This window comes from Xiphophorus maculatus, chromosome 21, assembly GCF_002775205.1.
Source record: "Xiphophorus maculatus strain JP 163 A chromosome 21, X_maculatus-5.0-male, whole genome shotgun sequence".
Taxonomy (NCBI): Eukaryota; Metazoa; Chordata; class Actinopteri; order Cyprinodontiformes; family Poeciliidae; genus Xiphophorus; species Xiphophorus maculatus.
In genome coordinates, this window is record NC_036463.1 from 2133189 (window position 1) to 2159955 (window position 26767).

Below are 26767 nucleotides of genomic sequence, written 5' to 3' on the forward strand. Positions count from 1 at the left end.
ATCCAGGTGGCGACTTTTTTTTTGGCCAGGCAGTGTATTTTATAATATATTTCACTGATCCATCTAAGAATATTCTGTTTTATTTTATTGTTTCTAGAACAAAAGTGCAAGACTATGTAGATAAACTGGGGTGTTTTATGCTCAGAATAGAAGATCAGTTCCTCAAAAAAAAAGATTGATGTCAACAAAAGTGTCATTTTTAGCCAATTGTAAAATTCTGACGCCATAAATGTAAATGTTTTCTTATCACTTACAAAATATTTATTATTTCATCACATATTATTTTGTATTTGTGTAAACTGAAAAAAATACAATTACTTGGCTCCCATAGGATTTTTTTCTCTCCAACTTTACAGTTAAATAGCACAAATATTTTGACTACATCTATTTTTTATTCAATCTATTTTAAGTAGGAATAAAAATGGAGGTGTTGTAATTTAGTCCTAAATTTATTTTAAAAAATCTTTACAGGTACTTTTGTAGTTTAAATTATGCATATTACTTGAACATTTTAGCACACTGTCCAAATGTAGTAAAGAATTAACTCAACTTTACACAAATTTCCATCTATTGGTTCCAATAAGTCATAATTTTACCAAATTTTAGCCAAAGTTTTCAGATTTGTGCTCTGAAGAAGTGTTTATTTGTCGTGCTTTAACTTTGATAGTCTTTTTTTGTTCGTGATAGAGGGAACAAGTGAGTAAATTTAGTAATAGATAAAAAGAATAAAGATGTTTTTCTTTCACCTGATAAAAACAAACATTCAAATCTTCATCCTCACCATAAACCCCGTTGCAGTGGAGGCTTAGGGTTTTGTTTATCCCCCCTGAGGGGCTTTTATGCTTCTGCCCTCCAAGAAATGTTTTTCAGCCTAAATGAGCAAAGTTTTGTATTTTCTTTCAGCTAAGTCTTCCTGATGGATTTGTTTCGTTCTGGGTGACCCAGCAGAGACCCTCAAATGCAAACAGCTTAGCTAACAAAGAAAATAGAAAACACCTCTCACAAGTAAAAGCTTTCAGACGACTTATCCAGCTATTAAAATATATGAATGTGGATAAAAGCTCTCCTGCTCCAAATCCCCCATATTGTAGATTACTGTGGGGATTTAAACTTAAAATCAAAATGAAGGAGGAATTTACAGGATGTAGAAAATAGTTTGATAAATGTAACACTCTTTTAACAAAAGATTTTCAACATAAAATACATCAAAATAGATAATTCAGATGAATCTCACACAAAATAAACTTTATAGTTGTAGCCAAAACAATCAGAATAAAATAATATTTTTAACATATTTCTTAAAACTGTCACTATGTTGTGACAGTTTGTTATGAGACAGTTAATCTGTGAAAAGATCGATGTCCTCCACCTCTTCCCTGAGGTATCATTGTCGTCTGGAGAAATGCACCAAAAGCAACCAATCAGAGCCAGGAGGCGGGTCTTAGTGCTGCCAATCAAACTCACATACTCACTCTTAAATGTGATTGTGTCAGAGAAACGACTTAAACTGTTTATTTGCGGTCATTGGTCTACATACTAATAGGACCTAGCATTTATGATAGGTTATGCTGGCAGCTAGAGCAATGACAGACATCCTGGCCCTGATTGGTTGTTTCTAACCAAGCAGTGCTTTTCTGCAGATGGCAGTAGGACCACAGGGATGAGGAAGAGGAGCTAAAGCTGTCGTTTGCAGCCTGACCTGCAATAGCACCTTATAAAAGCCTTAAATTCAAGTATCTAAAATTAAGGCCTTAAAATGCCTTAAATCCAGGTAAAAAAATGTAGTTTGGCCTTAAATACGATAATCACAGGTATAAAATTTTTGCTAGAATTGTCTAATCATGCGTAATCTATGGTTTTTCCCTCACATGCCTTTTCTGTCAGGCATAAGTTTGAGTCGTACGCAGACATCTGTATTATGTACTGTTGACTGGCTGAAACATTACCCTCGCTAGCTAGTTAGCATCTATGTTATTGCTGAAAAAGAAATATAACAAAGTCAGTTTTCCCGACTTTATTCTATTAACCTTTTCCAGTTCTGGGTGATTTTTACAATCTCTTTTTCTTGATCTACTAAGAAAACTGTTGCATTTTTAATTTCCTATCAACCAAAACTAATTTGAAATTGTCTTGACATTGGAAATAATTCAATTTCTTGCTTCTGCCACTGCTTTAAAAGCATCACTGAAGGTTTTTCAGGTGCCATTCAAGGCTGTAAAGAAAGATAAAGCCAAATTAATTGGCTTTATCAGATTGAATAGCTGCAATATATAAAATCCTCCTGAAGACGAAGTGATTATTCATCACCTACAGGGATTTCTGGAAGTCATCATTTAATGGTTTGCGATCTGAAGGTTGGATTTCCTCCCAAACTGAAGGAAACGTTGAGTTTTATCTCAGTTTTGTGCAAAATCAGAGTAAAGTTACATACAGATCTGCGGCTCAGGTTGCATTATGATTTATTCAAGTCACAGCAGCAGTGATTCACAGTACGCACTGATGGGAAAAAAAATACAAAACATGTTTTTCAGTTGCATGAGTCACATGTCAGGCGGAGCTGATAAGACACCCTGTTTACATCTGTTCTCTTGTGCGTTTTGTGAGCGTTTGAATGCAATTCAAGTTTACAGAGGTGCACATTAAAAAGGCAACACTTAAAACATCAAAACTGTACATAATCTTTTTTTTCTGAGACACTTTCATACAGAATACGGTTTCTTTTTATATCACAGTGCAACACCATTAAGGCAAAGATTTAAAAAAGCAGCAGGTCAGACACACAGAGAAAACCTACATTAATTATACTCCTCCCTTTCACACAAACACACTGAAAAATAGACTTACTTATAACCACATGCTTAAAGGTGCCAGTGTGAATAACTCAAATGTGCAAATTTACACAAATACTTACACAAACTTACAAGAGCGTAGATCAGAAACAAGCAGATTTTTTTACCCTGTTTGAACCTGTGAATGGTGCCATCAAATATTTCAGATTATTTTTTTAGCTCAACATTGTGCTAAAAAACTTTTTTTGACAACTTTTAACTTAATGACATTACTTTTTTGCCTGAGGGTTTGAAGTAAACAATTCTTATTTGGTACTGAAAGTCTGCTATAAAAGAAAATAGTTTAATAATAAAGTTTAGCTGATTTGTGCTGGAAAGAGACCAATACTGTTCTTGAAATTTGTGCTGTGATGAAATCAAAGCGGTGGGTACACTTCCGCTAACCTGCTAATGTGCTAATTAGCGCATTACAATTAGCACAATCACATTATAATTAGCTCTGCTATTAATAGCAGAGCTAATATTTCGTTTAGCACCTTTGCTAAACTTGCAAACATTTAGCACACCTAGCTTCCTTTAACTGAATTAAGTTTTAAAACACTAATTTATTTGGCTGTTTTGTAAACTTTCAGTTGAATAAAGGTGGCCAAAAATGAAAAAAAAAAGCGAGTACAAGAGAGGGCGTGATTGTTCTCATAACCTTATGAAGCAATAGGCCTCCTTTTATGGCAATATCATGGTTGTGTCAGTAAACAATGGTATGATTACCTTTTAAGGCATTATTTTTATCCTTGATTACATCATAAGGCAAAGTTATGGTTACCTCAGAAATCAATGGTGTGATTAATTTAAAGAGAAAAACTCGCCTTATAAGACAGAGTTGTGATTGCAGGATTACCTTATAAGGGTAAGTTATAATTATAATGTAATGATCGCTTTATAATGCAATACTGTGGTTGCCTTATAAGGTATGATCACCTTATAGGTCAATGTTATGATTAGAGTTAAGAGTAATGTCATATCACCTTATGTGGCGATGCTATAAAGTCCTACCCCAATGGTTCCATGTTCAAAAACCAATGGAGACATAAAGTAATCTCAGTTGTAACAAAGTTAGTCTCTTATCTCATTCTTAGCTGTCTAATGTGCTTTAAAAACATCATATGCCGAAGCATTTTCAATCTGTGCTGCTGCAAAACTGACATTTCAGGCTCTTCATCCTTTTAGATTCACAACATTGTGGACTGCAGACAAATCCTCTGTTAGCCAACCGTCTAATCAACCCCACTTATCCTGCAGACCTGGAGGTTTGCACTGCACACAGATTACAGATGAACTACCTGGAGCGTCTCACAGAAAGCTAATACACCAGCAGAAGATCTCCTTAAAGGTCTTCCTCATCTCCTGCCTGCGGAAAGCATAGATGATGGGGTCGATGACGGAGTTGCACATGATGAGGATGAGGTACATGTTGAAGTGCGACATGAAGCAGGTGCAGTAGGGGTTCCTGGGGCAGGTGATCATCAGGATGAGGTGCAGAAAGAAGGGCGCCCAGCACACCACAAACACCCCCAGCAGGATGGTGAGGGTGATGAAGCTCTTCATGTTGGCGCACTGCTGGATGGGCGCGTTGCCCTGCAGGGCGGCAATGCGCTTCATGTGCTGGCGCGCCAGCAGGAACATGTGAACGTAGAGCGACGCCATGAGGACCAGCATGGTGAAGAACATGGTGATGAGGCAGATGAGCACCATGGTGCTCTCTGACTAGATGATGAACAGGATGCCAGAGACGGTGCAGCACGTCCAGATGCTGGCGATGACCAGCAACGCCCGCCGGATGGTGACGATGCTGTGGTACCGCAGGGCGTAGAAGATGGTGATGTAGCGGTCGATGGCGATGGCGAGCAAGCTGCAGATGGAGGCGAGCTGAGAGCTGCAGATCATGGAGTCGAACACGTTGTCCATGCTTTTGATGAACGTGACGGGGATGGTGAGGCTGCCGCTGTTGATCAGCTCTATGACGATCGTTTCCAAGGCGTTGGAGACGCTGACCAGCATGTCAGCGACCGCCAGGCTACAGATGAAGAAGTAGATCGGGGAATGGAGGTTCTTGTTCTTGATTATGGCGGCGACCACCAGGATGTTCTCCAGCAGGCTGATGATGCCCAAAGTGAGGAAGACCTCGGTGGAAATCGGCAGCTGCTCGTAGCAGCCAGCAGAGGAATCCTTCTCCTCTCTGGAAACGTCTTTCTCTGGCAGAGTTCCCAGGCACCAGCTCCCGTTCAGGCAGCATGGGATCAAGCCTTGCTGAGCCGTGGAGTTCATCTTTACTTCTTCTCTTTGTTACAGCAAGTCCTGAATGGGTTAAGATTTGGATAAGTGTCACCTTTATTTATAACTGATTCTATGATTCTGTTTGGTAAATTTCTGTTGTCCATGTTCTTAGTCCATGATGTATCCTGGCAGCTTCATGCGCATGAAAACTCTGTCCATGAAGAAGCTGAGGAGGAAACTGACGAAGCCGATGAAAAGCAGCAGGAAATGATTCAGTTTGGGAATGTTTGGAGCGGTCCAGGATTATCTCAGCTGTTTCTTTTTCCCATTTTCATCTTTCAGCTCCTCCTCAAGCACCAAAAACAATCCTGTTGCTCTGGTTTCAGTGAAACGACGTGAGGAAGAAAAGTGGAGGAGAAACAGTGAAAGGGTGAAAAATAATCAGCCGGATTCAGAGCAGCAGAGCGCAGCGGCTGGCTGTGTGACCGATCATCACTTCTTAGCCACTGTGGTCTTATCCTGGTCTCACTTTCTCTCCCTCTGCTTATGTACTACCGCACACACACACACACACACACACACACACACACACCCTCAGCCCATCCCACCCTCACAGATAAAGTGGGAGGTGTAGGAGGAGCAAAGTTTAGGCTGATGCATTACTCAAGGTTTTGTCATTGAAACGAATTTGTTGCCATGTTTGAAACTTTTCAGGACTGAAGAGAGTAAAACTATTATTTTATTTAATTTGGTTTATGAATGAATAAATAATAATCATTCAGCTGCTGGATGATTATTATAGAAGAAGCTTGTTCGTATTTTCAATTAGTGCTGTGCAGAAACCAACACTGCTTTTAATTACTATATCACTTATTATACTTATTATAAAATCGGTTCTAACAGGAGGAATAAACTTGGGTTATGTTCTCTGAATACATCTGAATTATTAATTTAATCTTAGCAAAAAATAGACACTAACATGCATTACTGTATGGCCAATGCAAATTACTTAGCACTCTTGAAATACGACAATACTAACTTACAAGTACCTTTTCAGCAATATAGGAGTTTGTTTTAAGTCAGTAATTCCTTAATATTGATGAAAAAGTTCTAGTTCCATCTGCAGATTATTTCACTTATAACAAGAGATTTTTTTCCATTTTATAAGTGAAATAATTTCCCAATGGAATATTAAGGATATTAAGGAATATTTGACTTAAAATAAGTGCCTACATCTTGCTTAAAAGCTATATGTAAGTTAATTTTGTCTTATTTCAAGTGTACTAAGATATCTGCACTAGAAACTAGATAAAAATAATTTTTTGTAAGACTTTCTGTTTTTGCAGTGAAGAGTCTCAACAAAGGTTATGTTTTACAGCAGATAAATCCGACCCATATCCAATGATCTGTGGAATAATTTAGGATATATTTTGAATAGATTTCAAAGCAATAAAAAGAACCTATTAATAAATACAGCTGTACAGATTTCTATCTTAGCTGCTACTAGATTCTTAGCAGCTAATGCTAAGTGGTTAGCAACTTGTTCAATTTCAACGGTCTGTTTACCCTCAACAGAGTGGTCAACGTAACAACAAAATATGATTTTTCTTTATTTATAGCATCACAAAATCGACCTTATTGAGGTTTAAAGAGCTAATTAGAACTACGTCCTTCTTTGTGGGGAAACACTTCGTCTTCCACTTGTTACACTGTGAACAATTCACAAATTAAGCGTTTGTGAGTGGTTTCCACAACCTGACACATCAGAGACTAATTTTGGTGGAAACAATTAGCTAGCCAGGTCTTCTTGTCCCACATTAGTGTCTGACCCCACATATGCTTTGTTGGAGGAAGAATCAAGAACTGAGATCAACACAAATTCCTTTTCTTTATTTTATTCTATATGCTGAAAATCCCAACAGCTATAATTTCTCCAGGCAGCCATTTTGTCTGGAGAACAGCAGTAAAAACTGACTCTTGTCAAACTGAGTTACCTGAAAGGTAACAACAGGATCACAGGTTACTCCTTTTACTGAGCTCCTTTACAAGAATAAAATAAAAAATATGAACTATTGATCATTTTGGAGCTTTATTTCCCGACAGCTATTCTGTCCTGACTGCGATTGTTGTGACAGCTAGCTCAAAGCGGATGAACTCCATCAGATCTCATTATGTTTACTGCTGTTTGTATTGAAGATCTGCTCTACAGAGAGCCGTGTTATGATTGTGTGTGTGTTTTAAAAACATTAAGAAATCTGTTGAATGTTCTCAAGAGATATAGATTGGAGGAGCAATTAGAAACCTGTCAGACTGCAGTGAAAAAGCAACAGGTTTCCTGGAAAGACAAGGCTTTTACTAACAACCTGCCGGATCGCTCCAGCCTTTAATGCTCGGAAAATGTCAGCCTTTGTGCAATACAGAATTAAACCAGCTTAAAAAGCTCCAGAGAAAATGAGGTTTTTGGAGGAAGTCATGCCAACAGGTTTCAATAATAAAATCTACCAAATAGTTTCAAAAAATCTAAATTGAAGCCTTGAAGCCCAATAACTTTAAATTGATAATCAAATGTCTAAGTTAACATTAAAAATCTTCAATATGAAGCTATATTTTACTCGTCATATTAATAAAATAAATTTTGAGATATATTTTTATTATTACTTTATGTAATCACCGCAATTTTCTTAGTTCTGAATAAAAATAAAATATACTCAATACTTTCTTAACCACAACCGTCTCTCTCCAACTTAATATACTTTTATTATTTTTTTTAAACTTATTTTTTTACATCTTCACTGAACAATGACGCACACTGATGACATGTCAGCTTGTTTTCCATCTTCTGGGCATCTCATTTATTTTCTGCCTAAATCAGATCTCTGTGATTCACTACATGTTCCCTAATTGTTGGGATCCGGAGCTGTTCATCCACCAGAGGGCGCTGGAGGCCTTGTTCCATCTGAGGGCGTCTCCTGAACCACGCACCTGAAACCATTCTGCCATCAGGAGCTGTATAACTGGAGGAGGCTGCTGACACTTCCCTGCCAGATTGTTAGCTAGTTATGGTACCGGCTCACTCCAGCTCTACTCTTCCTGTTTGCTTCCTGAATTCTGATCCATCTGTGTCTCTGACCTTTTTCAGCTGATTGACCTGAGACGTGCTGAAGATAGATCCAGCCCAGGACCCCTCCGAACCTACAGCCCGGCAGCCTGCTTCTGGCAGAACAGTTCAGACTTACCTGTCCGTCCTCCAACGCCGCCGCAGCCCTCCGCGCCTCAAAACAGACTCCGGATTTCCCAGGTTTTTCCCCCCAGTCCTTTCTCCTCCCGATCGGAGGTAAGCTCTCAGTCAGCGCCATCTCCAAATTTCCTCGACCCCAACTTACCGTCTGTTTCTTCCCTAGCTGACCTGAGATCCAGTCCCAAGCGCTCCCGGATTGTTTATCTGTTTTTCCCCCCCCTTCCCTTTGGTTGTAATAAATCTCTTTAATCAATCTCGGCTTCTGGTGTTGTTCTGCATGTGGGTTAAGAAGTTAGACCTCAGCATGACAGAACAATCTGGCCAACAACCTAGCCCTGCGGAAACACTCCGGAAAACCTTGGAACAACAGCACACTCTCATTCAGAACCATGACGCCGCGTTGCGAGAGTTAAACAATCGTCAAGCGGAAACAAACCGCCGATTAGAGGAGATTGCAAGTTATTTGCAAGGAACTAGCTCACAGGCTTCTGCGGTCGCCCCAGCACCCGCTCCAGTTCCTGATCCACAATCTACTTCCAGGTCTGTGGATTCGGTTCGCTCTACAGTTTCAGATTTCCGTCCGTCCCTGCCTGAAAGATTTTCTGGAGAAGTCAGCAAGTGTAGAGGATTTTTGTTTCAGTGTACCATTATCTTCAATCATTCCCCTCAGAGCTTCCTCCATGATGGAAGAAAGATTTCTTTCATTTTGTCACATCTATCAGGAAAAGCGCTAGAATGGGCCGAGGCTAGATTTCCCAACTCCGCAGATTACGGATACTCGTTTGATGACTTTTTGGATGAGTTTAAGCAGGCTTTTAACCAGGATACAGATAAAACATCGGATTCCCGAAGTCTGCTAGAACTGAAACAGGGCAGAAGATCGGTGGCTGAGTTTGCTATAGACTTCAGGATTAAGGCAGCAGCTTCAGGTTGGGGACAGACGGCTCTCAAAAGCGCATATTTCCATGCATTAAACGACTCGATAAAGGATGAGTTAGCGGTTTTAGATGAGCCTAAGACCCTGGAGGAACTGATAAACCTCACCATCCGGTTGGATAATAGGCTACGCTCCAGAAATAGGGAAAGAGCCAAGAGTTGCCACCCGTTTGTGAGATCATGTTCTGACAAAACCAGTAATTCTGCTTTTCCATCTTCAGAACCAGCCGAAACGGAGCCGATGCAGATCGGGAGTACTCGGCTTTCCCCGGAAGAAAGACTAAGAAGGTTCAAAGAGAACCTCTGTCTGTACTGCGGTGAATCTGGACATCGCATCTCCACCTGCCCCTCCAAGGCAAAAGCCGTGGTCCGCCAGAGGAAATGAGGAGACTGGCGGACCATCTACAGTCTGGAAATTCTCCTCGTCTGCTGCTACCAGCTACACTGTTCACTGATGATCAATCATTGACGTTATCCGCCATGATAGATTCTGGTTGTGAGAAAAATTTAATCGATTCAAACTTAGTCCGGCAACTAGACATAGAGACCTATCCGTTAGCCACACCCCTCAGAGTTGCAGCGTTAGACGGCAAGGAACTACCTGACATCACACACCAAACTAAGCCGTTGGATTTCCTGGTTTCAGGTAACCATCGTGAAACATTATCATTTTTTGTCTTCCCGGCTGCCAACTCACCTGTTGTCCTGGGCTTCGATTGGCTTTTTCTTCATAACCCCAGAATAAATTGGTCTAAGAGGCATATTGAATCCTGGTCTATTTCCTGTCACTCCACCTGTCTCCGCTCTGCCGTGCCGACGGGTCAGTCACCGGCAAACCGGCAGGAGGCGGACCCACCCGATCTCGCTACTCTCCCTCCAGACTACCATGACTTAGCCCCTGTGTTCAGTAAGGCTAGTGCTCTCTCTCTACCTCCGCATCGCCCATATGACTGCGCCATAGATCTCCTACCTGGAGCGCCTCTGCCCAACAGTCGGCTGTATAATATCTCCAAACCTGAAAGGGAAAGTATGGAGACATACATTAATGAGTCACTAGCCGCAGGAATAATTCGCCCCTCGTCTTCTCCGCTCGGGGCGGGGTTTTTCTTCGTGGGCAAAAAAGATGGTTCCCTTCGACCCTGTATAGATTACCGGGGGTTAAATCAGATCACCATCAAGAATAAGTACCCGCTACCTCTCCTAGCTTCAGCGTTTGAACCGGTTCAGGAAGCTACTGTCTTCACTAAATTAGATCTAAGAAACGCTTATCACCTTCTCAGGATCCGGGAGGGTGATGAGTGGAAAACCGCCTTTAAGACACCTCTGGGCCATTTCGAATATTTAGTGATGCCTTTCGGCCTGTCAAACGCACCTGCCTGTTTCCAAGCCTTAGTTAATGACGTTTTGAGAGATTTTTTGAACATTTTCGTTTTTGTTTATCTTGATGACATATTGATCTATTCCAGGACTCTGTCAGAACATAAGAGACATGTAAGATTTGTTCTCCAGCGACTGCTGGAGAATAAATTGTTTGTAAAGGCTGAGAAGTGCGAATTTCACCGCCCATCAGTCACCTTCCTGGGATTCGTGCTCGAGGGCGGACAGGTAAGACCATCGGAGGAGAAGATCAAAGCTGTTCTAGACTGGCCTACCCCAGAGAATAGAAAACAACTTCAACGATTTCTGGGGTTTGCTAATTTCTATCGGAGGTTCATCAGAAACTATAGTCAGACAGCCCAACCCTTGACTGCTTTAACCTCAGTTAAGAGATCCTTCCACTGGTCCCCCGAAGCAGAAACGGCTTTTAAAAAGCTGAAGACTCGGTTTGCTAATGCTCCTATCCTCATTCAGCCGGACATCACGAAACAGTTCATCCTAGAGGTTGACGCTTCGGACTCAGGAGTCGGAGCTGTGCTTTCTCAGCGTTCCGAATCTGACCAAAAGACTCACCCCTGTGCCTTTTTCTCTCGTAGACTCTCCCCTGCTGAAAGGAACTACGATGTTGGAGACAGAGAACTTCTCGCCATCAAATTAGCCTTGGAGGAATGGAGACACTGGCTGGAGGGCGCAGAGCATCCCATCTTGGTCTGGACAGACCATAAGAATCTGTCGTACCTTCAATCCGCCAAAAGACACAATCCCCGTCAGTCCCGCTGGTCTCTTTTCTTTTCCCGTTTCAACCTGTCCATCACGTACCGACCTGGGTCCAAAAACATTAAACCTGACGCTCTGTCCCGACTCTACTCTACTGAAGAGTCTGAGACACCAGCCAATGTTCTGCCCCCCAGTTGTACAGTTGCGTCAGTTTCCTGGGAGGTTTCCGACATCATAGAACACGCACTGTTGTCCGAGCCGGATCCTGGTACTGGGCCGCCCAACCGTACGTATGTTCCATCTTCAGTCAGAGCTAGGTTAATTAATTGGATGCATACAACAAAGTTCTCAGCCCATCCTGGAACCAGTAGAACCATAGCCTTAATTTCCCGTCGTTTTTGGTGGCCATCATTACACAAAGATGTTAAAGAGTTTGTCTTGGCCTGCTCAGTTTGTGCCCGAAACAAATCGTCTCATCAGCCCCCTTCTGGTCTGCTTCAACCTCTGCCCATCCCCAAACGACCCTGGTCGCACATTGCAATTGATTTTGTTACTGGGTTACCTGTATCCAAAGGAATGACCACCATTTTCACTGTGGTTGATCGCTTTTCCAAAGCCTGCCACCTCATTCCGCTAAGAAAACTGCCCACGTCTCTGCAGACCGCTCAGCTCTTGGTTAAACACGTTTTCAAACTGCATGGCATTCCGCAGGAGATCCTATCAGACAGAGGACCTCAATTCACCGCTCAGGTATGGAAACACTTTTGTGCCGCCTTGGAAGCTAAAGTCTGTCTATCTTCTGGTTATCACCCTCAGTCGAACGGACAAACCGAGCGCATGAATCAAGAGCTCGAGTCTACACTGAGATGCCTCACCTCCACCAACCCCACTGACTGGAGCCAGTTCCTGCATTGGGCTGAGTATGCACACAACGCTCACGTCTCATCAGCTACCGGTCTCTCTCCTTTTGAGGTCTCCTTAGGGTACCAGCCTCCCTTGTTTCCGGCGGATGAGAAGGAGCTTGCCGTTACATCGGTCCAGCACCACATTCGCCGCTGTCGTTCCATTTGGCGGAACACTGTCACAGCACTAAATCGTTCTTCTGAACGGAACCGCCGTTTCGCTGATCGGAGGAGACGTCCTGCTCCTGACTACGCACCTGGTCAGCAAGTTTGGTTGTCCACCAGGAACATCCCACTGAAATCCATGACCAAGAAGTTGTCTCCTCGTTTTATTGGCCCATACAAGATCGAGTCCGTCATCAGTTCTACTGCTGTCCGGTTACATCTGCCTTCTTCTCTCCGTATCCACCCCACGTTCCACGTCTCGCAGATCAAGCCTGTTCTGACCAGCTCGCTGTGCCCTCCGTCCGGGCCCCCTCCACCCCCCCGGGAGATTGATGGGCATCCTGCTTACACCGTCCGCCGGATCGTGGACTCCCGTCGACAGGGCCGGGGTTGGCGGTACCTGGTCGACTGGGAGGGCTACGGTCCGGAGGATCGGATGTGGGTTCCGGGTTCTTTTATTTTAGATCCTTCTTTGATTTCTGATTATCGTTCCTCCCTGCCTTCCTCGGTTGGACCGCCAGGTGGCGGTCGTTGAGGGGGGGGTACTGTTGGGATCCGGAGCTGTTCATCCACCAGAGGGCGCTGGAGGCCTTGTTCCATCTGAGGGCGTCTCCTGAACCACGCACCTGAAACCATTCTGCCATCAGGAGCTGTATAACTGGAGGAGGCTGCTGACACTTCCCTGCCAGATTGTTAGCTAGTTATGGTACCGGCTCACTCCAGCTCTACTCTTCCTGTTTGCTTCCTGAATTCTGATCCATCTGTGTCTCTGACCTTTTTCAGCTGATTGACCTGAGACGTGCTGAAGATAGATCCAGCCCAGGACCCCTCCGAACCTACAGCCCGGCAGCCTGCTTCTGGCAGAACAGTTCAGACTTACCTGTCCGTCCTCCAACGCCGCCGCAGCCCTCCGCGCCTCAAAACAGACTCCGGATTTCCCAGGTTTTTCCCCCCAGTCCTTTCTCCTCCCGATCGGAGGTAAGCTCTCAGTCAGCGCCATCTCCAAATTTCCTCGACCCCAACTTACCGTCTGTTTCTTCCCTAGCTGACCTGAGATCCAGTCCCAAGCGCTCCCGGATTGTTTATCTGTTTTTCCCCCCCCTTCCCTTTGGTTGTAATAAATCTCTTTAATCAATCTCGGCTTCTGGTGTTGTTCTGCATGTGAGTTAAGAAGTTAGACCTCAGCATGACACTAATATATTTAGCTCCCAAAAAATGTGCCTGTTTCTGTGTTACTCATTTTACACAAGGGAACAAATAATAAACTGGATGTTTTTTTTTTTCTTTGAGTTTAGAAAAATGTCTCGAGTTTATCTTACCTGCTTAAAATACCTGAATGTTTTTGTTTAATTTGATGCAAATAAATAGGAAACTGATCCTTTGGTCACAAAAATACAAAACCAAATAGCAAAATATTGCTTTAAGATTGTTGATTATATTTCAAAAAGTAAAAAAAAGAAAGGAAATGAGGGAACAGATGCCCATAAATGTACTTCGAAATCCAACATGGCCGTCTTACACATAAAGACTGTAGGACTTTTTTTTCTAGTTCTTTTCAAATTAAACTTGTAATACATAATATCTCATAACCTCTACTTGCATAATGCTTGTGTGCGTAAAATGCAAGAGAGAAACAATATTAGCAAGTGCTGCTAATCATAGCTGGCAACAATGAAACAATTAAAGTCGTTTTCTATGTGTAGAAAACTATACATAGTTCCTACAAGTCTAAATGGCGCCATCTTGGCAGGCAAGGTCAGTGCAAAGTATAGATGAACCATGGCCTCAAGACCAACAAAAAGAAGGTTTATGGGGACTCTTAACCAATGTGCAAGAAAAAGACATATCAACAAAATGGCTGCTGTTGGTATCGACCCGCATGAGGCAGAGAATGGAAACATGTCAGACGATGTGGACAATCTGCCTCTGATCTCCTGCTATGACATAGTTCACTATTTAATGAACATGAAGAGTGTTTATACCATGGAGGAGCTTCACAGAAATCCATGGATGCAAACGATCAGCATTTAAACGGATTTATAAAGGATGTAACAACAAGGTTCTGGTGACTGGCAGAGTACATGCAGTAACAAACAGGCTACATGTCCGTCTTAGCTAGCAGATAAAAGCTACATTAGCTAAGCTAATTTTGCTACTAAGTACAAATATGACTGATAATTATCTCAGTATTACACAGAGGTGGGTAGAGAACTCACATACTGTAATTGAGTAATAGTTGTTATATTGTTCATAAGTTAATAAGAATGAGCCGAGAGCTAGCTCTAAGCTTGTAGCTTATTTATTGTTGTCATAGCAACTGCCATGACAGTTAACTACAAAGTTCCCAGATCTATGTATTTAAATATAAGTATTTGGAAAATGTATTTGCAAATAGCTGGAGATTATAAAATATCCCCATGGATTCGGTTAGCTGGGTGTCGTTCAAAAATATCCATCTAGATAAAAAAACACCATCGTGTTTAAGTTCTTCTTTGATGACTCTTGTTTGCAGATTTATTTAGAGCAGGATGTCATTTGCATAGCAGAGGAACTGAAGGTTAAAATGGCAAAAGATCAATCAATCAATCAATCAATCAATCAATCAATCAATCAATCAATCAATCAAATTGTATTTGTATAGCACATTTCAGCAGCAAGGCATTTCAAAGTGCTTTACATCATTACAAACACAGAAACACAATGCAACATAGAATCAATAATCAAAACACAGCATTAAGTCAAGTTCCATCAATAAATTTGTAATTGATTACATTTCAAATACAATTCTAAACAGGTGGGTTTTTAGTTGAGATTTAAAAGAAGTCAGTGTTTCAGCTGTTTTACAGTTTTCTGGAAGTTTGTTCCAAATTTGTGGTGCATAGATGCTGAAAGCTGCTTCTCCTCGTTTGGTTCTGGTTCTGGTGATGCAGAGCAGAACCAGAACCGGAACCTGAGAGGTTCTGGAAGGTTGATACAACAGCAGCAGATCTTTAATATATTGTGGAGCTAAGCCGTTCAGTGATTTATAAACTAACAACAGTATTTTAAAGTCTATTCTTTGAGCTACAGGGAGCCAGTGGAGGGACTTTCAAACTGGTGTTATATGCTCTATCTTCCTGGTTTTAGTCAGAACGCCAGCAGCAGCATTCTGGATCAGCTGCAGCTGTTTGATTGATTTGTTGGACAGACCTGTGAAGACGCTGTTGCAATAATCAATACGACTGAAGATGAACGCATGGATGAGTTTCTCTAGATCTGGCTGAGACATTAGTCCTTTAATCCTGGAAATGTTCTTCAGGTGATAGAAGGCCGACTTTGTGACTGTCTTTATGTGGCTCTGGAGGTTCAGGTCAGAGTCCATCACTACTCCCAGGTTTCGGGCTGATCGCTGGTTTTTAGTTGTAATAACTGAAGTTGTGCATTGACTCTAAACCAGTGGTTCTTAACCTGTGTTCGATCGAACCCCAGGGGTTCGATGAATCGGTCTCAGGGGTTCGGCGGAGCCTCTGCCGCGAAGGTAAAGACACACTTGTGTAAAGTCGTGATGACACGCCCCGCTTGGCCATCACTTGCTGCAGAGGATCATGTGACATTGCTCGGCCAATCAGGACTGCGGGGAATTTAGTGCGCGCAGCATCAGCGGCTGTCGTAGTTGTACGTCGCGTGGTTTCTTTCTTAATATTTTAATCCATACTAAATATGTTGAACAAAAAAAGAAGAAAATGAACAGACTTTGCTCTGAAGATGCACTTGCCAAGGTGAAGCCACGCCTCTCTGAACTGGTCTCCCAAAGACAACAGCAGAAGTCACACTGATTTGCAGGTAATTTGTGTAAAACTTTATTCTGGCCCCCAAAAAAGTATTTTGTGGATTCAAAATGACAAAAAACTAATTAAATTAAAAATAAAGAAAAACGTAGTTATTAAAAAATTTTTAGTTCTTTGAAAAAATCCAAATTTATTTTTAATTAGTAAATTAGTAAAAAAAAATATTTTGGGGGCTGAAATTCTTTTATGGGGCCAAAATATTTTTGGGGGCCAGAATAAAGTAACACTGTAACTTGCTGTGAGTTCATGGTTTTGTTCTTTGAGCAAAGGTAACGTTTATGCATTGCTCATTTTGTTCACCAGCAAAAAAACATCTACCTATGTCTTGAATTTGGAAAAAATGTTTTATTTTATTCATCACTAAAAAAGGGTTTGGTGACTGCGCATATGAAGCTGATGGGTTCGGTACCTCATAAAAGGTTAAGAACCACTGATCTAGATCGTTCCTCTTTAGGTCCAAAAATAATAAATTCAGTTTTGTTTCTGTTCAGCTGGAGAAAGTTTTGGCTCATCCACACATTTATCTGTTCTAAGCATCTGTTCAGTGATTGGATGGGGTCAAAGGTCACCTGGTGACATCGTAATGTAGAGCTGTGTGTCATCTGCATAGTTATGGTAGCTAATATTATTTCCTGTTATAACCTGAGCTAGTGGGAGCATATAAATATTGAATAAGAGGGGCCCTAGGATTGAACCTTGGGGTACCCCACATGTGACCTTTGACCTCTTTGATGAAAAGTTTTCAATTGAAACAAAGAAATCCCTGTTCTTTATGTAGGATTCAAACCAGTTAAGCAATGGACCGGAGAGTCCGACCCAACTCTCCAGTCGATTCAGTAATATGTCATCAACAGTGTCAAAAGCTGCACTGAGGTCCAACAGAACCAGCACTGTGGTTCTGCCACAGTCCGTATTTATATGGATGTTATTGAACACTTTTACGAGGGCGGTCTCTGTGCTGTGGTAACCATGGAAACCAGACTGGAAGGAGTCAAAGAGGTTGTTTATAGTTAGGAAGCACACAGCTTTTTCAATAAGTTTGCTGATGAATGGGAGGCCTGTAATTCTGCATTAGTGATTTGTCCAGATTGTTCTTTTTTATCAGTGGTTTGATTACTGCTGTTTTCAAAGCCTGGGGGAAAACGCCTGATGAGAGCGATGAGTTTACTATCTGGATCAGATCAGCAGCAATAACAGGCAGGACTTTCTTAAAGAAATGTGAGGATAAAACATCCAGACAGCAGGAACTGGAGCTTAGTTGACTTATAATTTCCTGTAGGGTTTTATAATTAAGTAGTTGAAATTGGGTCATTTTTCCTGTATTTGTTTTGTTTGGGCACAGCATTGGTACTGACTTTATAGTGCATGTACAGATTTATCCTCTGATTTTTTGAATTTTCTCTGAAAAGAAGCTGGAAAACTGGTTGCAATACATTGGAATTCAGGCGGTAACGTCACAGGAGGGTTTGTGATTCTGTCAACTGTTGCAAATAAAGCTGGAGCATTGTTGATGTTTTTGTTTATGACATCTGCAAAGAAAGGCTCCCTTGCATGTTTTAGTGTTAAATGATAGTTACGTAGTCTTTCTTTATAGATGTCACAATGAACGTGGAGTTGAGTTTTACGCCATTTTCGTTCTGCCCTACGGCAGAGTTGTCTTGCAGATCTAACTGTTTGTGCATTTCTCCATGGAGATTTCTTTTTACCAGACACAAGATGAAACCAAGCTGCCCAAGGACTAAGCTCTGAGGAACAGCAGAAGTAAGAGGAGAAGTGGGAACAGAAAGTTTGATAGGAAGTTTCTAAAACACTCAGACAAAGCTGTCTGGCAACAACAACCTTAATACATTTAAAGTAATTTAAATTCTCTTTCTAATTTTGAGTCTTCAGCGGGTCTAGATGCCTGAATACGATAAGTCGCAGCCATAATCAACCATATCTTCCTGTTAAGGTGAAGGTGTTACCATGGAGACAAAACAAGCCTCTGTACGCGCTGCAACTCATATTTCTGTGTAACTGTGTGCTACTGGTACTGTTGGACCTACAGAATGCTACATTCATCAGATAAACCTTAACTCTGACGTTTAGATTGGGCGTTCCCACCATGTTGGACTGAATACCAGCCAACAGATCATATTGTTCATGACTTCTAACTGAAGATCCATTTGTGATGTGATTTTTCTGACTGGTCAGGCCTGCAGCAGCCGGTGGTGCTCCGGTTTCAGAGCGCTCTCCCTCCACTCTGCAAGACACTCGTGTTGCTGCTCAGAAACAACTCAGATCATCAAAGACGGGAGAAGAGAATAAATGCATCAAAGCAAAACAGCTGCTAAAGCTGCTCAGGCTTTTAGCTGGCTAAAACACAATTAGTGCCGAGACAAAGCATCAATAATTACATTTCTAAGTAATTACCTTGGACTTGTTATCAGTTTAGTTTGTGACTCCTCATTTGGAGCTGAGTGACTCAGGAGTTTGCCGGTTTTCTCGTTTGGCAGAGATGAGTGAGGATGAGGAGCAGAAATTCATCCTGAAATTAGGCGAAAGGCAGGAAGGATTCCCCACTGCAGCAACACAAACAGTCTGCTGCACCGTGTCTCTAAGTCAATATTGTGCTTTTTAAAATTTCAATTAGGGAAAAAACTAATTTGTGTTCATGTTATGACTATTGTTTTCAGTTTAACCCAATTATGATGATACAATTTTGGATTTTGGTCACATAAAAATAATTCTGGTGTTTGACTTTTGTTCACATTATTCAACAGAAGCTTTAAAATCTGCTGAATTATGTGAAAAATTTTAACTGACTGAACAGATGGATGGATGAATGGATGAACTGATAAATGGATGGATGAACTAATTGATAAATAGGTCATGTTTAATTGAATAGATATAATTTTTATACAACAGAAAAGACGACCAACTCCAGTAACTAAAATATTTTCCTATATCAGATCTTAAAAATAACCAGAAGTCCATATTTTCCAGACATCATGATGAATATTTTCATTAATGATCCAGCAGTTTTAGTCGTTTTAGACGCTAAATAAATATTCATGTAAATATTCTGTATTATTTGTTCCTGCTGCTGGACGTTATTCCGTCTCCCGTTGAGCAGGAAACTCATTTCCTCCAGCAGCCTGTAAACGAGGAGGCGATGCTGCATCTTGTGAGCCGCCAGAGAATAACTCTGAATTGATTATTTGAGAATGAACCAAGCAGCTGTTCATGGACGCTTACAGGCTGCAGAGATCTCCATTATCCCTGGAGCTGCACTCCTTAATCTGCTGCGCTGATCCACTGAAGGACGTGGATGGAAACAATCAGCTCAGAAATTTCATTTACAGGTTCTAGTCTCTACTGCATCTCCTGATGTTTAACATGTAAATACACCGATAGGTTTGCTAATGTTTTATGACTTTAACAGACTGATGGAGCTTTAAATTACTGGAGAAACATTATTTTTTTAAATTGTCTCACATTAAACTACACTTGCAAAGCTGTTCAAACTCTAAAGAGAAAAAGTTTTAGTACTTTTTGGTATATTTTGTTTCAACAGACCAGAAATAGTGAACTGCCTTCATTAATATCCATTTTTATCATTAATTTATTATTAATTTCAAAACACAGACACAGTTTTGATTGCATTTCCGTTAAAAACACAAAATAAAAAGTAAAGACGCACTACAACTAAGAGTTTAAGCACAAAATCCAAGTGTGGTAACACAAAACAACTTCATCTATAATCTTATTCATGTTTTATTGTAGTGCTGCCAATCAATTAAAACATTTAATCAGATTAAATACTTTTTACTTTCACTAGAGTAAACAAAAGTTGAAGTAATACTACTTTTATATGAGTACAGTTTGAGGTTCAGAAGAATCTATCTGAAGAAATGTCTCCACTTTTAAAGTCTGAATGTGTCTGATTAAAATATTCTGTGGTCAGAGGATAAAACTGATGGCCTCTGACATTTTGCATGAAAAGCACTTTAAAAAGTAATTCAGGTGGAAGGTTAAAGGGTAAATGGATGGGTCTGTTCTTTTGTTCTGGTTCTACTTTCAAAAAATCATCCCACCATCTCTGCTGCTGCCTTAAATTTCATAAAATCACCCAAATTATTCACCGCAGGACCACGTACGGGGAAAGAAAATGGTCCAAAATGAGCTAAAATTATAATTATTGGAGACTTTTCAGTGAAAATTGATCCACGTTTATATTTTTGGTTGATTGATGCCATTACTTTTTTGGAGTGTTATAAATGTGACAGGACCAACTCTGAGGGCTGGTGCTGCTTAAAACTATTGGAACAAAATGATAATCAACACATCTGAGTAACATCAAACACAAACAGTCGGCACTCTGACGAGGCAGAACTTACTGACTCTCAGCTCACAAACAAACTCCAAACATGTCCTGCTTTCCGTGCAGCTTCTGCAAAGTTAATGGCATCTCATCTAGAGATAAAAGCTGCAAATGGCACAGGCAGACGTCAACGCTGCTTCAGCTCCATAATTAGCTTTAATAGAGGCCAATTTCTTTTATTTTTCAGAGGTTATTCTGTGCCATTGTTGCTTTGATTCCCACCGTTAGCAACAGTCCGCCTCAAAGAAATTTGCAAAACAAAAATACAAACTCAAGAAACATCAGTAACACAAACTGAAGGAATGGCCTTCTCTCATCTTATGCTAAATTGTTTTCTAGGCTGGATTTTTTACTTTTCAAACTCTGAAATTTCCATGTTTTAATCTTCTTTTTCTTTCCTTTTTGTTAGAAAAGTAATCTAAACATTTCTGAGTTTCTTTTCTTAAAAATCTTTCACTTTTCAAACTCAGAAATAGTAGAAAGTTCAGTTCAGTTCAGTTGAGGAGGTAAAGATGAACAAACCTCGGTCTCGGTTCGGTTGTAGTGAACTTTGGGGCGCTTCAAATGCATATGTGAACGCCAAGCGGACCTGAGACCGCTCCAAAAGCAGGAAGTGGAGCAGCTGTAGTAGGTAGAAAAAAGAAAAGAACATTTCTGCCAAGAAAACTCAGGAATTTTTAAATGAATCTCAGAAATTTTTAAGAAAAAACAAGAAAATTTCAGTTCTTAGTGAGGTGTTCTGGGCACGTCCCACTGGGAGGAGGCCCAGGACACGCTGGAGGTCTCCTGGCTGGACTGGGACCGCCTCCACATTCAGCCTCCTGGTTTTACTAGGGAATAAAATAAAAATAACTGCACACGTTATGTTAGAAACACAGAACTACAATAACCCTGATAGGCCGCTGTAGATCTTTCTATGCCACTTCAGGATACAGGAAAACTGAATTCTTCTAGCAGTTTTTTACTTTGTTGCATGGTGTTAATATTGCTTTTGTCCATTTCTGCGTTTTCTGGTATTATATTACTTTGTCCATTATTAAAAATCAATCTGATATTTTGTTGCTGGTGGGCCTATCAGGTCATTTTCCAATTTGAGGTGAGTGACTCAATGAAGACAGACATCATCTGCTTCTCTTCTGCCCGTTCTCAATCAACTCTTCAACCTGTGTTGCCATGGAAACCTGACATGAGTAGCCAGTCAAAGTACCAGGGTAATTCAGCGAGACGCTGTTGTCACGGCGCGTCCTCCACGGGAACGAACGGACAGATTTTCTGAAGAGTTTTTCCCCACAAAGTCGAGTAAAATCCAAGAAAATGTGCGTTCACAATCACAAACGTTACAAATCTCAGGCGATTTGTTTTAAAGAGACAGAGAAAAAAGAGCATTTAAAATGCCAAGAAAAACAGACATTCATGGTAAACAGGAGGCAGGAGCAACTGAAAAATTATTATTTTTTAAATAAAAAAAGTCTATGAAATTTTAATTTTACTTGAGTATTTGTATTTCAAACTTTAGCAACTCTTATTCATTTGTTTTCTAGATTTTTCTTCAAATTGCTTGGGCAGTTCTTCCCTTTTTCTATTTTTCCTTTTAGACAGATCAGTTGCTAGATGATGTTTAATTGTGGTAACAAGGCATTTTTTTGTAAAACTGGGAGCAGCTGTTTATTATCTCAAAAGCTAGAAAAAACCTTAACTGTGAACTCAAATCAGAGTTGAATGGAGAGAAAAGGAGGAAGTTGAAACATCGACATGGAGCTAAAGCAAAAGCAAAAGAGGCGGATTAGCAGCGCTTGCCAACAACCGATGATGCTTTCCAGGACATGTTACTGTGAAATATTGCATCTGCTACCCGAATATTGAACTGTTAGCATGCGATGATGGTCATGAGGCTGTCATATAGCAACAGTCTTTAAATATGTGTCAAACTCAAGGCCCAGGGGCCAAATCCGGTCCGCCGCAGCTTTTAATGTGGCCCAATTGTGTGCTCTAATATTATTTTATCAATCAAATAAAATCAGATTTTACTTGTTTACTGTCAAGTTACATCAATAAGTCCATCCAGTTTTTAATGAATCCAGGAAATTTATGTTAAATCAGGAGATCAGCGCATTTTTTCCTGCAAATATTCCACAAAAATGGTCAAAAACGTAAAGTTTAAGTGATGCTAACTCCACTGCTTCCCACCTGCAAGTGGCAGTATTTCCTACTTCTACTACACTGCTGTACTTGAAGTCAAGTTATCGTCTGTAATCGACATGGAGAGTTACAAAAATTACATTTGCCATCTTGCAAAAGTACAAATATTGCTAAATCTTTTGCAAATATTTCTAAATTTGTGACATGGATTGTGAAAAACATTACAAAATCAATCCTGAAATCATGGAAGGTCTGATTAATGTGGAAATATGTTCAAAATTATTTAATTTTAAGGACTTATTGAAAGCAGACAGAACGCATAGTCAATGAGTTGGTGTAAGTGTAAACGCAACATTTACACTCGAGTGAAAATGGCTGAAAACAGATGCGTAATTAAATAGTACATCTTTGAAAAGCAGACGGGGATCCTCCTGCACAACCAACAAGAATGCAGCAAGTGGTTTCTGGATGGTAAGTAAACAACAAAACACTTGTCATTTCCAGCAGCCATTGTGCAGCTGACAAAACATTCTTTAGCTTCTGGTTTGTTTATCTGCCCAAACAGCAGCTTGGCAGAGCTGCAGAGTCCATCATGCATCACTGCGTGTTTGGGTCCAGCCTGTCCACTGCTTTCCCACACATTCCTCCGTCTCTTTCACACTCCACACATTTCTGTTCTCCTTTTGTTGCCCTGCAGGCCTCAGCACATTACAAAGAGATGCAGCGAGCTCAGATCTGGCTTTCATGAGTTCTGTAACACAGAACCAGAACTTTGTTAAAAGGCTTGAGCAAGTTTTTTGTCTCCTAACATCAGGAAAATTCTCAGAAAGTTTTAGATCTGATGTGGAATTCAGCAGAATTATGAAGCAAATATGAAGGAAGCAGAGGAAATACATCAGTGCCATTCGGTGTGTTACTGCCTAGCTTTGCTCTCGGCATAAAAATGTGTTTCAACATGTCGGCCAACCAGAAGTCAAAATGTTCAACTATTCTTCCATCTTCACGTCTGTGTAGCGCATTATGTTAGCTAAAACCGTATAATGTAAAGGAGACACAAAATATAAAAAGTAGAACTGGAATAATAGAAAACATCTGGCTTTTAAAAAGGTTAGAGCATTTTATGTTCTCATTTCCAAAGAACCAGAACGAACAGTATTCTGCTTGAATGATTTATAATAAATCTGATATTTGACAAAAATAAATTCAAAACCTAGAAAAATGTCCTTGATTTTAAAAATTCCTCAGCCTTTTATGTTTAACCGAAAGTCCAATAATTACGACAAGTATTAGGGCCATACTAAGAAAATATAAAAATCAAAATTAAAATTACAAAAATAAAGTCATAATATTACAAGAACAAAACTCATATGAACATAACCTCAAAATAATAAAAGAATAAAGTCTTTGTATATGAGAATGAAGTCATATTTTTAGAATATTTGTATGAAAATAGTCGTAATAAAACAAGAATAATTCAAAATTAAAAGAAAAATGTCATAATATCACAAAAATAGTCATAATATTAAAAGAATAGTTGAACAAAGTCATGAAAAACTTTAGCCATAATATTCTGATAATAAAGATATAATAATACAAAAATAAAGTAGAAATTCAGAGAATAAAGTCACAAAATTACAATAATAAAGTCGAAATAATACGAGCATATAAATTATAATTTTACAACAATGAAGTCGAAATATTATCACTTTATTATTGTAAATAATCCAATAATATTTTAAAATAATATCAGTAATATTTTGACAATGAAGTTGTAATATTATCACTTTATTCTCGTTTTATTTTGACTTGATTCTCATACGACTATTCCGTCGTATGTGATTTTTCTGAATTTTCAAATTTAGCGTAATACTCCGTGGTAAATATCAGATTGTTGAGAGACAAAGATCGAAGCTTGACAGACATTTTCTTGTCAGGCGGTGAGAAGTCATGATTGGGTTTAAATGAAGTGTTTCTAAAAACCCGAGGCAGTGTGTCAGGGAGAGTCACAGACAGAAAATCACCTTTGTTTTCTGAGGATGGAAGGACAAAAACAGCAGAAGCCACAGAATATTGATGCTGCTTGAAGTGACTGGGAGTGAATTGTGATGGGATCCTGCTGCCTGCGGCACGTCAGAGGAGAAAACTAACACATCTAGTCCAAATCTGTGGATCTTTTTCACAGCATAGATTTAAATATGTGATTTTTGCATTTATGCATAAATATTTTAGTGGAACATGAATACCTGACAGGTTCACATGGGAATAGAAATGGCCTGAGGGGCGGCGCGGCAGGGGGACAACGAACAAAGGCTGCAGGGAATATATTACTACAAAATACACTAAATAATTATTCAACTACTTTCTAAACTATTCATACAGTTCCTTATTTAAATATGATACACTTTTTCTGAATGTTGAGGCTGAGAATGATATGAATAAGCACACTACACAGGAAAGCCCTCCTGAATATTTAAGGAGATAAAAAAATGAAGGTCTATGCAAAATTTGTTGAAGGACAATTCTCTTCCTCTGAGTTTGTGACGGAAATCCTAAAGCAGTTCATCTCAAGGGGGAAGGGAGGCGAGCCATGTGCTGCAAAATTCAAAACCTTTCTTCAAAATTAAAGATGTTGAAATGTTCCCCCCATGTTTCCATTTACCTCTGCAAAGGAAAGTCAGTTAACTCGACTTAAACATATACACTGAATAAAAAGAAAGATTTTTTAGTTTAGTTAGAATTACCAAAATTATTTCTATTTGCTAAATGACAGAAAACTTTGCAAAAACATTTTTTTTTTTTTTTAGAAATTACTTACACAGAACTGTTGATAACTTCTGTTTCCAACTATACATATGAAACCTTGAAAAGTTTAATTTATTCCTGAAGTTTGGGTTTGGAAACAACACGTGGGCAGCGTTCTCCAAGGTTTGAGCATCCTCAGGTTTGAGCATCCTCATACTCTAACTAACCCTCAGTCTATCAGAAAATGTTTCTGCACTTCAATTCCCTTTGATTGTCGATTAGTAATTTGGGAAGAATCTTTCCCCCCAGCAAACTGTGTGGACTCTGACTCCTTAACCTTTTAGACTCATCCACCAACCGTAGGTTCTGGATAACTTCACATAAAAACCGGAGCTGGACAACGAGACTCTGCCTACTTTGGCAAACACCTCAAGAGATGAGATGAGATCAGTTTGGAGCTGAAGTTCAAAATAATAGAGATTACACTGACAAGGGTGAATCTGTTCCCAAGGTGCTGTAGGAACTCTGAAGTTTAGCCGTAAGGCAGAATATTTTGTGTTAGTTTGTATTCTTGCTCATCACTGATGTCCCTTTTGGTCAGAAAACAGGGTTTCCATAGTAATGTTACCCAAGACAGGTTCAACTTTATATGGTAAAAGAAAAAAAAGGAGAGGAAAAAGAAATCCAATCCTCTGCTGCCCTCTAGGGTATTAATGGTAGAAGTGAAAGCATACTTAAATTAAATATATTAAAAAGTATCATGTAAGATTAATTATATGCTGTATAGATCACAACATTCAAACAAAAAACAGATTTGCTGCCATTATGCGGTTGAAACCATAGGTTTACATTCACCAAAATAAAACACACAAACTTAGTTTACTGTAATTTTAATTCATACGTTCAACTTAATTTAGTTTTGTATAATACAATCAGATTAAATAAGTTCCATTCTAACTGACTGATTTTTATGGACAACAAATACTGTACATTTTGAAACATTTGCTCTTTATTTGCAAATATTTGAGGGGAATCAGATAATTTCAGACAACTGAAATATTTGGTTCCAATCTTCTCTCTAACTTTGGCACAAACAAAAGAGAGAGAGCAAATGTTAATAAATCTACAGGATTTGTTGTCCATGATGAAAGGAATGAAACAGAACAGAATTTCACGCAAGACCTTCTCCATTTCAGGCTGTTTTCCCCTTCCAATATGGCGGAATGGTTGACGTCTCCGTGTGACGAGCAGCTTGTCACACATCGGCGACGAACTTCTGATTCGTCATTGTTCGCGAC

General features: G+C 39.9%; 1 pseudogene; it reads right to left on the reverse strand.

Annotated features, from left to right (window-relative positions):
- Positions 1–2442: 2442 nt before the first annotated feature.
- LOC111606144 lies at positions 2443–5553 on the reverse strand (annotated as a pseudogene).
- Between the last annotated feature and the right edge of the window lie 21214 nt (positions 5554–26767).